Source organism: Agelaius phoeniceus, chromosome 9 (assembly GCF_051311805.1).
Source record: "Agelaius phoeniceus isolate bAgePho1 chromosome 9, bAgePho1.hap1, whole genome shotgun sequence".
In the NCBI taxonomy this organism is placed as follows: Eukaryota; Metazoa; Chordata; class Aves; order Passeriformes; family Icteridae; genus Agelaius; species Agelaius phoeniceus.
In genome coordinates, this window is record NC_135273.1 from 11711833 (window position 1) to 11724452 (window position 12620).

The window sequence follows — 12620 nt, forward strand, 5'->3', positions numbered from 1 at the left end:
CTTACAGCTCCTAAATTATTAATATTAAAAAATGAGGTGTCCTAGAGCTGCTCATTTCTGGAGGAGGGAGAGTAGGAGGGGGGTAAGAAGAAAGTATTGTGCTGTTACAGGTTATTTTTATCCAATATTTCTATGCTTCTGTCATTAGCTAATTGATGACACAGCCTGTTTAATATTATGTCTGCCTTTGTTATTTATAGCTCACCAATTACTGTAGTATCTAGGTGCTACTAACAAGCTGCTCTCAGATGAATTTGGATGCTCATGAGTGGATTCTTTGGCACAGGAAGTGAAATTCCCTTGAAGTTCAATCTTCATACTAGCCAAGGATTTATTGGCCAGCCCATTTAATCATGCATGGTGATGCTGGATCCAGTTCATTGCTTAGTGCAACAGCAGCACTATGGAACCCTCAGCATTTCTGCTGCACTTGTCATCAGGGGTGTCTGAGACACAACTCTGCAGTGAGACACCTCTGACTATCATCATTTCCTGGAGCACTCACACCAAACTTTCAGATATTTGATCCAAATACAAAATCCCTGAGAGAGGGAGAGAAGGAGGGGCCAATTTCCAGGCAGATTTCCAAGTTAAATAGCTCCCAAGTATCAATGAGATCTTTTTAGTGGAATTCACAGCACCAAGCCATGGCACCATCAGCTGTGTGAGGTTTTGCACTTGTGGCAGAGGGCACTGACCTTTGGGCAGTGCTGCTGAGAGAGAAGTGGCACTGTGCACACTCAGAGCAACATCTGAATGTCAAAACTGCTCTCAGCTCTGACAGACAGACACCAAACAGCTCAGTTTGACCTCTGTCCAGAACCTCTCATTGCTACAGTACATTAGCAGGGGGAAAAAAAAAATGTGTTTCAGACATATTATTTTGTCTTTCTACCACCTACCTACAGCTTCCATCTGATGATGACACATTCACAGGCCCAAGGACACCATGCTCACAAAGAGCTTGCTGTTTGAGGTGCAGGGCCCTTGGGCTGTGAGGCACCAGCAGGTCCTGCTGGTTTGTGGGACTCAGTAGCACAAGGATTTAACAATTCAAGGCCCACCAGGAGCAATCCCCAGACAAGAGCCAACCTTCTTCCAAGTCCTACAGGTGGCATGCACAGGAGTAGCAACCTGCAGTAAAACTGTAAACAATGTCAGTGCCTATGGATTTCATTCCTGCCTTTACTGAGTAAATCTGAGAAATAATGAAACATGTGGAGAACATTTGAACTTTTATTGTACTGGGTAAAAGCTATATAACATTAACAAATCAAAAAGCATTACTTCCCAAATAGCAAAATGCCAGGCCATTTACATTAGCCATGCTCAGATTCCTGCTGTGATTGGTGTGTAATTGTCCATCAGCAAGGAACAATCTCTCAAAATTAGTGCTTGTCACAGAGCTCCAGAGTGCCTAGAGCTGCACTTACCAGGGCTTATAGTCTGAAATGCACAGAAATCTGCTTTTAACCCCAAATGAAAGAACAGCCTTTCCAGTGCATTCTCTCTGTAGCTGCCCCCTGCCTCCTTTTCATTTCTCTTTCATGAGGGAAAGTAGTTTGGCCTTAAAAAAAAATATAAAAATTTTAAAAGTCTTTCTTTCACAGATCTGGCATGTTGTGAAACAGCTTCATGTGACCCAGAGATTGCTGCCCCCACAAGATTCATGGGGCCTCCAGGAGCTTGTGCACCCCACTGCAGCATTACATCACAGTAAAAGCTGCAGCCACTGTGGGGAAGGACAAGGGATGAGATAGCAGTGAGGCTCAGTGGCAGCTGAAGGGGACATTCCCTTCCCACCACCAAGCCAGCTCCTCAGGACACCCAGTGTCCCAAAGCTTGCTCTGGCCAGGACCTCCCCCACCAGAAGCAAACACTCCAGCACCAAGGCATTGGCTGCTCCTATTCCTTCCCCCCACTTCTAGCCAGAAATTTTGTCATGGAGCTGAGAGCACCTCACTGTTGCAAGTTTTGTTAAAATAAGCACTCGAGGAGTTTCAGCTTCAAGAAGCTGACACATTCTGCCAAAATGCATTTAGTTAGAAAACTCCCAACCAGCTGTGATAGCATTCAAAATTTCTTTGAATTTTCTTTTTCATTCATAAAGACTGTCAGTATTTAAGTTAGAAAGTGACTGAGAAAAGTTTATATGCCACCAACATTGCTTCCTTTAGCAGCAGCTCCCCAGCAGGAAAAAGAATAGCCTTAATTTTAAAAGGGAAGGGGAAAGGCTGCAGAAACATCAATGGAAAAGATTAGATGGACTGGTGAGAAAAAGAGCACAATTAGTTTCTGTCAACACCCAAATTATTTCTGTGGGATCTTCAAGCTAAAGCAGTGATGGAGCAACTGTGTCAGTCTGTGGAGAAAGTAGCTTTGTCCTTCTTCACAGTCCAGCACATAACCAGTGGCTGAGCCTTGTCTCCAGAATATTCCCCCCTCTGAGGTTGTTCTGTTTCACGCCTTGTTTTCCCTGGCTCTTATTCCCCTTTAAGCTTTCCTGGTCTCTAAGAGCACACAAATGTGTGGGGCTCTTTAGAAGCTTACAAGCCTCCCACAAGCACCCAGAATAAACTAATCTCTGACAATTAAATGGAGGCATTTTACTGCTTCCAGTTGGTTGCAGAAAGCAGAGGAGTGGTTCTGCTTTCTCTGTGTACTCAAATCACAGAAACAGCAATTATCAGCAGAGGAATTGGCACAATAGATCAAAACAGGACCCTGAGCAGCCTCTACCCAGACAGAATTTTCAGGTAGAGCAAATCAAAGTAAAGGGCAAGGTCCTGGAGAAGTATTTGCTTTAGCAACTCAGTCTTAATCCATCAACAGCTCCTTCCAAGGTGCATTGGAGAATAAAGCCAGGAGAGCTGGGTCCCTCTCAGAGCTCTCCTCCCAGCAGGGCACTCAGAGTCACAGCCTCTGTGCACTTGGGGCTGGGCACAGGGCAGGACTGAGGGCACATCCCTGGCACCACACAGGGAGCAGCCACTGACCCAGACCTTGAGGGCAGAGCAGCAGCTGCCCAGGAGGCAGCGATTTTCCCTCCCAGCACACAGCCCTGCCTCAGCCTGCCATGAGCAGCACAGGCCCTGATCCTGCTGGAGCAGAGGGATCAGCACCTGCCCTGAGCCTGGGGAAAGGCAGATCTGCCATGGCATCAGTCCCCTCTGCTTGTGCACGGTGTAACCAGAGGGGAGAACAGCCTGGAGCATCTGGGGACAGCACAAGTTATGCCTGAGTGTCTCTCAGTCCTGCTGCAGCCCTGGGTTTCAGGGTGCTCCTGCAGCCTTCCATGAGCCATTCTCCAGGATGTGCCACCTCCACAGCAGCCCCAGCAAGGGACTGAGCATCTCCTGTGTTGCAACCTTTTTATCATGCTGGGCAAAGAAGGATCCTGCCACAGCTGCAGTGACCAGTGCACCCAACCTGTGCACAGCAGCCTCAGGATAAAGCTCATGATCTTCCTGGGCTCAGGGGGCTTTGTTTAGAAAGCACTGTCCACCACCTCTATCCAAATCATGCTTCCGTGGGCAGGACATGGGAAAGGACAGCCCAGCTGCACCAAACCAAGAGAAGGAGAAGAAGAAAACAGAACAGAGCACTACAGGTTTTACTTCAGTCTGATAGGGCTAAATAATCCCCTTGAGCTGAATCAGACAATTTGGAGGAGCTGAACAGTGATGTGCTGGCACACCTTGGCACTGTGTGTTAGAGGATGGATGGAGAAGAGCTCCCCCATGGGTGGTACAAGGCTGCTCCCCACCATTCAGCCCAGCTCCTGGACATTTTCTGTCTCAGGCAGGACACTGGGCAGGATGCCCACCCCTTACACTGCAACACCCTCATTCCCTGCTCCTTGGCCAGCACCTTCTGCTCTGGAGGTCACAGCAGGGCCAGTCTGCAGAGAGGAGCTGGCACCAGCACCAGCATCCTTCCCTGCCTGCAGTTCCTTTGCTCCACACCTTGCACAGCCCAGACAACCCCATACAGCAACTGGAACTGAGCTAGATAAATGGCCAAGCTTTTTCTCAGGATTAATCACCCTTAGATGTGTTGCATGAGACTGCCACAGCCTCCACGGCTGGTGAGGTATTTGCTGTATCAACTCATTGGGAGTCAGGAAAATGAAGCAGCTGTGTGAGGTATCCCATTACTTAGACAGTTTGTACTGAACCTGAAGTACCTCACAGGGAGACAGCCAAGGATTCATCCTTGTGTTTTAACAGCGCTGCCCCTCATCACAGTGTAGGAGTCTGAAAAATTACAACAAAAATCCTCTACAAAGACAGTAAAAGTGTCCATTACTGCCCTATGCAAATTCATTTTCCAGTGGAGAAGCCCTCAATATTTTTTTTTATGTGACCTTTATCTAGAAAACAGATTTTTCCCAGGGTTATGTCAGCAGCATGTCCAATTCCTTGCACAGATATTCCATTCAAGGAATGTACAGGGTTGGGGCAGAGGCAGGGGAGGTTAACTCTGCTAAATTCATCACACCAGAGAAGCTGAAGGAGACAGGGCTGAGACAGACAAAGCTCCAAGGATATTCAATGCAGTGCCTGGGTGTTCATCTCGGTTATGAGAGGGGAGAGCCAGCAAAGCTGCAGGACTGCAGTTCTTGGAAGAGGTCAGCTCCTTCCCTGCCCTGGGGCTCTCTGGGGATGCTGGAGCAGCAGGAATCTGAGACTGGAGATGCTAAACTGAGTGCAACCACTCAAACTTCTCTAATTTACCTCAGTGCTGTTGAGCTTGGAAGGGGAGAGGCCAGAGAGGAGCCTGCAGTTTTGAATTCCAGACAAAAGAGGTTTAATGCAAACTTCAAACAAACCCATCACTGTCACATCCACCACCAATCTGGATTTCATCCACCAGTAGGAAAAAAAAAAAAATTAATAAAATAACTTTCAGCTTGAGAGAGGCTTCCAGAAACCTCCCAAGAAACAACTCCAGTAGGGATGGACCTCCAAGCCCACCCCTGGCCAGGGCCACCTGACACAAGGAAATCCTGAGGAGCTGGTGCACAGCCAGCCCCCAGCCACTGAGACAGCCCCACCTTGCAGGGGCCAGTGAAATTCAGCCCCTTGCAGCAGCACTCTGCAGCCAAACTAGAGTCACAGCACAAAGGCACAAAGCCACCTTCCTACTGCTTAAACACCTCTTCATCACATCTCTTCTTCCCTGCTGCTCTTACCCCCTGCCCTCTCCTTCCCCACCTCACACCATCTCGTTTTCTCTCTTCCCCTCAAACCTGCAGCTTCCACACAATATATTTTGGTGTATATTAAGGATAAAGGAACCAGGAAACAAGGGTGTGAGTCCTGCTCCAAAAGGAAGAAATAAAACCAGCCTCCCTACCCTTACAGTGAGAGCAGAGGGGTGCATGCAGCCACCGGCAGCAGGGCTTCCACAACTACTTACACTGCATGGCAGTACAAAAATTACATTATTGGCTAAAAATCTGTGTTTACTTTCAGCACAGATGATCACTGCTACCAGCCCCATTTATCTCCCCACAAATCAGATGTTAATGACAATGCAGCAGCTCAGCCCACCAAAGGCCCAAGGCCCCTCTGTACACGCAGAGCTGCTCCTGCTGCAGACCCTGGCACTCTGCTCCTCCAGGCTCCCACAGCTCTGCCCTTCCCCTCTCTTTCACTAAACCCTCCACATCTGGGCCTGAGCCACCCTTACAGAGCCCACAGAGCCCACTGGGATCTGTCTCAGTAAAGAGGATCCAAATACTTTTGCCATCTGCTTTACAACTGGTGCCAGGCTGAGCTTGTGCCAAGCACCCAGATCCAGGCTGGAAGGTCACAAGCCCAAGGCTGATGCAGTCACCCCTGTGTGCTGGATACTCCAGGGAATCTTGGCAACACACAGTGTGAGGCATTCTGCCTTTTAAATATGTGCTGTGCATGGGTTCATCACCAACACAATCATCTTCTAAGTATTTATGTCATTTGCTACAGCCCTCCTCAATAAATCAGACTGCAGCATCAACATCAAACCATAAGGGAAGATCATTTTATACAGAAAAAGCAGTGCTTTAAAATTGCTTATGACTGCTGTATTAAATAAAATAATAAAAATAAAAACTACTCATATTTCCAAAACAGTGATGACTTTGACTTTAAAAATGATTTTGATATTAAAGAAAAATAATATCCCCAGAGGGGATAATTTCAAAAATACAAAAAAAAAAAAAAAATAGGCAGGATGGGAAAATATATATTCAGCTCTGTAGATCAGAGCTTTCCAATCCTAAACACACAGCAGTGCTGAGGAACAGCATGTTGGCATAGCTGTGCTGTTTTCCTTGGGTTCTTAATACACTTTTGGTTAAATTAAGAGAAGTGACATTCAGAATAAAAGCGTGTTGTGCCCCTGCCTGAGCAATCAGGGAGGGGAAATCCTGTCAGCAGCAACATGGTGCAGTCATTTCTCACCCAAGGGTATTGTGGCCCTGGGTGCCTTGAAGCCTCCTGTTGTCATCACTGATGCCCAGGCAAGAATCAGGAAAAGAGGCGCTCCAGAACCAGGGGAGAGCCTACCCTGGCATGGCAGCTCTCATGTGAGAGTTTGGGACTCACTGATGTCCTTTCCCTAATGATAAAAAAGTGATGCTGCTCACTTCAAGAATCAACTCCTCTGCCATTTCCCTATTCCATAATATCTGGCACATGTAGTGCCACTGTGAATGAAGGATAGGAGAGGACCACAGCATTTGTGTAACAGGAATAAAGACAAGTGGTGCAAAAAAAGCAAACTCAATCCTACCTGCAGTGAATCTGCCCCAGGATGACAGAGCAGATCCAGGAGGATGCTCCAGTATCCAAAGTCCCATCACCCACACAGCTCCTTTACAGGAGCAGAGGAGCCTCCTGGCACAGAGGCCATGTGGATGGAGGTGCTGTCCACAGAAACCCTGTAAGCCAGAGCCCTGACCAGCCCCTGGTGCTCTCACAGGGAAGGGCAATGATCCTCTTCTCACCCAAGTCTAAAAGCAGAGTCTGTAGAGCTCATCTGGGCACTTCAGAGATGCTTGAGCCCAGGGTGTCCTGGTGGCTCAGCCATTGCTCATGATCCTTTGCTCACTCTCCATAGTGCACGCTCTCCTGAACATCATTTTAAATCCTTGAGACTATGAGGCCCTTGCAGGTCAGGCTGCTCTTAGCTGAACACTTGGACAGCATCTCACACATGGGATAAGACTGCAGCCCCAGCACAAAAAAAAAAAAAAGATGCTCCAATGCTCCACACTGCACTAAACCTGCTGTGCACCTCATTACCCCTTCTTCTCCCCCAACAAAGATCCCTGCTTAATTTCCCCCTGTGGAATGCAATCATTACACTCTCACATTGCACTGTAAATAAGGAACAGTTCTGTACTGGAAACCAAACTGGGCTAAGCAGAGATGGGCAGACTCTGGCAGTGCCTGAGCAGGGCTGCAGGCACCAGCCCAAGACATGTGAGCATTCCAGTGCTCCACCTGCCACCAGCTGGCCCCAGAACCTGCTGCTGCCAGCACTGCCATCAAATCCAGCTCCTGCACAGGTACAGGCACAGAGCTCTCTGTGCCTAAGGCTGGCCTTACCAAGCACAGCTTTACATAAGCTCAGGGATAAATCAGGAGCAATCATACTGTACCAGGTGCCCACCCAGCAATGGCAGTAGCCTCCAGCAGCCAAGGTCAGCCCTCCAGGCTCCAGCTGAGCTGCTCAGAACCTGGTGGAATGGTGACCAGGGCATCCCTCACAGGGACCTTCCAGCACCACCAAGAGGGGCTCCAGAAAGGAGTAGGAGCAGCCAAGAGCACCCCAGCAGACCCCACAGACCAAGGCAGAGCTGACCCTGGCTCCACACAGCTCACACACACACAGTTGGATAGAAACAGCACCAGGCTGTGTCACAGGCACAGTCCTGCCTCCTCTCCAGCAGACCTGGACAAGCAGCAAGGAAGCAGAGGAGCAGAGCCCCTTAAAAAACCCAAAGCTGCTGCACTAGGGAAGCACAAAGAGGGGAGAGGAGGGTGTTGTTACAGCAGCATTCAGAGGAAGAGTTTGTGAAGTTCCCAGAAAGGAGACTTGGGGATCTGGGACAAAAAGATGTTAAGATTATGCATATGTTCCTCTTGTGTTTCCCAGGAGTCTCTAGCTTTGCATCCCAAATTATTCCAGTTCTTCATTGGTCTCTCTCTATCCCCTGCTCACCAAGCAAGCCAAAATGTCATCCAGTTGTCAAAAGCTAGCACATATACACTGCAAAAATGTTTGCTCCCTCATGCTCAGTCTCTGTGCCAGAAAGTCTCACTGCCCCTTTCCTTCTCGTTCCTTATTTTAATTTCCCCAACTGACACCATTTGGATGGGGCATTATTGCTTCTGCACAGCCTGGCTCCATGCATTCCCTCCACCTCTCAGCACCTGGAAACAAACTGGGCCTTCAGAAAAACTCCCCACCAAAACCTAGAAACTTCTCCCACATGGTGCTCACCATCCAAGGAAACAGGCTTGGCTCGGAGAACAACAACCCAAACTCACCAAGAGATAATTCAAACCCTTCAGTACAGAGGTTTGGGTCAGCAGAAGCCCATGGGTTGTGTTTTCAGTGCTTCTGTGGAGCGAGACATGAGCAACGTGCACCCACCCTCCCCAGGGATCTTCCATCCCAGGGGAGCAGGGCAGCCTCACACCCTTTGCAGCACAGACACCCTTCCCCAGAACTCCCAGCAGCAGAGCTCACTCGGCCCTGGAGGAAGCACCAGCCATGAGGAAGGAGCAGCAGAGCCACTCAAGGCAGCCCTGAGACAGCCCAGACCCCTCTGGCAGCCACACCAGCCTGGAGGTCCTTGCAGAGGAGAGGCAGCTTCTGCCACCCCTGAACTCTGCAAGCAAAGCAGGAAACCTGGCAAGGTGGGACCAAAGGGGCTTTGGCAACTGATCTGCACAGTAAATTAGGTTTAAAGGAGGGGGGTGGCATAAAAGGGCCATAAATGCCCCACAGTGATTGATGCACAGCCCTGAGCTGTGGCTACAATCCCATGATGCAGACAGCTCCATTTATCACCACTGCACCCACTAAACTCTGCTCTAGTTCTGGGAGCAGTTTCCCTGGAAAATGGCTCATGTTTCTAGGAGTGCCAGGTCTTTACTTTTTGGTTTCTTCTCTTCCTCTCTCACCCTTTTTTTTTTTCCTTTAAATAAGCAATAAACTTATCAAAGCCCTGATGTTTTCTTATCCCTTCTCAGCTTCCATTATGCCCTTCTCCCCAAGGGGCTTTCAGTCTGTCCCACTCTAAAAATAATTCTAGAGAAATTACAGAGGAGTTCTACTCCATCTGTCTCTAAAAGTGGGGTTTGTGCTCATATTGTTTGTCAGTGACACTCCATTGCCACAATTACCACTGCTATTTTATCTCTCTCTGCCCGTAATGCTGATGAGAGAGCAGCAAACTGTGCTGGGTTTAAAGCTGAATAAGTCACTTAAATACATTTATACTCCCAGATCACAACATAAAGCATAAATCTAACCATCTATCATGCATTCACTTGATATGAATGCTCACCATGATATCAGGCAAAGCAATCATAAGAAAAGCAAGGGATGATTTGAGCTGCAGCTGCCTGCAAGTATTTGACAAGGGTATTAGATAAAAGAATTCAAAAAAGGGATGAAGCATCTCACCTAGACATGGCTTTTACTGGGCTGATTCAAGAGGGAAAGCAGGAACTTGAAAAAATTCTTGGTAAATTCGCAGCTATGCTTGAAATATTCTGAACCAGCAAGAGATTGCCCAAGGCTTGGCATTGAAACTGGGTTCTTTTCTTGACATACAAAGAGAAAAATTGCCCAGAGCCAGGATGCTTGGTATGGGGACCTGGCTCAGGTTCTGCCTGCAAAGCATCTCCCAGCTCCCCTCCACTGCCCTGTCTATGCAGCAGGGCTGGGGGCCTGTCCTCATCGCTGCTGGCCAAAAGCTGGGAGATAATTGGATGATGATTGGATCCTGCACACCTGAAACACTTCTCTGAGGGGCTCTGCCATAGGGAAGAAATACCTTGTGCTTCCAGCTGCCTGTCCAAGATGTGATGCAGTGTCTGAGCAGAGCTGTTTTGATGTGGTTGGTGTTGGCCCCTCTCCTTGCAGTCTTCATCTGGACTGTGCTGGAGAAAGGCTCTTACCTAGGATCAGACATAGTGAGGTCTGTAACACTATTTTACTTTTCTCCCAGCAGGCAATTAACACAAAACCTTTATTCCAAATTCCCTTCTCCCTCAGCTTGAGTCCAACACAAAAACAAGGAAGATGTGAGCCATGGTGTGAAAGCTTTGTTGCCTTTCTCTTCCTTGCAGGTGCTGAGAGAGAAGAGGGATGAAGGCACTACACAGTCAGGTTGGAGACAACACTTCAGCCTCTCATCCACCCTGAGGATCTCTGCCCCCAAAGCTTGTCTGTTCTCTGAGCAACATTCTGCCTGCAGCACATCACTGTATGGGCTGTGCTTGAAATGTAGGCATTGCCTCATGGAAGCATTATGCAGCAATGTTTTTTGGATTTTTTTTTCTTTTTTTCCAAAAAAAGCTGCTCCACTGGCTTCTCAGCACAGCTGGCCTGTTCTGGTGAGCTGGGGAAGAGGGCAGAAGAGGGGCACTCTGCAAAGTGGCCCAGCAACCCTGGCCTGTTCACCTGGGGGAATTTGTCCATGAATGTTCCAGGCTGGGGGCAGAGGTGACAGCAGGGAACTGGGCAGGTTACAGGAGAAAGCTGATTTATCTGATCTCAGGAGGCAGGATTGTATCACAGACCCCAATGCTCCTTTGCCCTGTAATCAGGTGAATATATGACACAAAAATCTCAAGTTACCTCAACTCCAGAAAAAATCTCAGTGACCTGTCTTGCCCATGGTGCTCACAGAGCACCAAAGATGGTAACTGCATCATGCTTTGCTTCTTCTCTAAAATGCATCTCCAATGCAGTCAGGGCAGATGCCTGGATAAAGGCAGAGGCCAGTCCTGGGCTACACAGTGAATTCTATCACTCTTTCCCCAGGCAGACCTGGGGCTGTTTGGATGCATCAGCTCAGGAACCAGAGGCAGCCAGGGGCAAAGTGGGTGCAGTCCAGGGACAAAGGATGGTGCTGAGGAAACCAGAACTGGCAGCACATGGAATAAAAGAAAGTGAAGAAAGGAAGGTCCCAGCTGCAAAACTTGATCAAAGCCCGGCAGAAATCTGCAGGCTGCCAGTGTAGGGAACAGGCAGGGGAGAGGCAGTGGGGGACAGAGGGCTCTGGAGTTGGCTGCCAGCTTGCACTAAAGAAGATAGGAAAGAAAAAAAAAATCAGTTATCCTTCAGCCTGAAGTAAATTACAAGACAAGTCCCTCAAGAGCACAAGGTGAAGCTCTTGATCAGACAAGCAATGCTGGCATGTAATTCCCCTTGATATCAGCTGATTTGAATTTTAGTGCTTGTGAAGGGTGCATGACTGACAGCTCTGGAAGCTGCAGGCATCTGTTCCTGTGCAGGAGCAGAGCGCACAGCCCTGGGCACCAGCATCCCCGTGGCAGCCATGCTGCTGCTGCTGGAGCTGCAGGGACAGGCAGCACATCTGGGGAAGGAGGACAGAGCTCATCCCTTGCTCCATACAGCCCTGGTGCTCCCCACCAGGGCTGGGCACACAGGGCCTCGTGGTGCCTCGTGAACACGAGCGTTTGACTCATGTTACACAAAATTTCAAATTAGCCACAGAAAGGATAAGATCTCCCAGGGTTATGGATCCCATTCTTCTGACACCTACCTGTTGTGATTATACTGCAAAGGTTTCATATTGGTGTCTCCTTAGTGCAAGAGTTTCGTACCTCCTTGATGTTTCTCATGGGCAGCTCCTCCAGGCATTGACTCTTCCTTCTTCTCACAGCAGCCAGCTGACTCCAGTTCCCCCTCAACCAACCAATCCACTCTTTTATTACACTCTTCTTATTGGCTACAACTCTGGCCTGTTAAAGTCAGGCCTGCTCCCAATCTTTAATAATTAACCCAGCTGCAACTCTTTAGGGGGTAAGATTACTTTCTATACTACCTTTATTTACTGATGTTCTATCCCCCTACACCTATCCACATGAGATATCCACCTACCCATGAGAGCTGGGTGGGAGCTGCAGAAGTAGAGGGGAGAGCATATTCTAACATCAGACCAGTACAAAGTAGTCTTTGGACATTCATTCTCCCTTCACACCTCCCCACAGCAGGATCAACCATGGGGTCTACCAACAGCAAAACCCACCAGAAACACCACCAGAGCCCCCAGGGTCTTGTAAGACAGAAACACCTCACTGCTGAGGATGACCCTCAGTGTATTCATCCAGGCTGCTTATCTTGAGTTACTGACTATGGGACAGCATTTTATAGAATTCATTGAGTTTGAAGGGACCCATCAGGATCATAGACTCCAGCTCTGAGCCCTGCACAGGACACCTCAAGAGTCACACCACATGCCTTGAGAGCATTGTCCAAACACTTCTCAAACCCTGTCAGGCCTGGTGCTGTGACCACTTCCCTGGGGAGCCTGTTCCATCCTCTGGGTGAAGAACATTTTTCTAAACATTCCCTGGCTCAGCTTC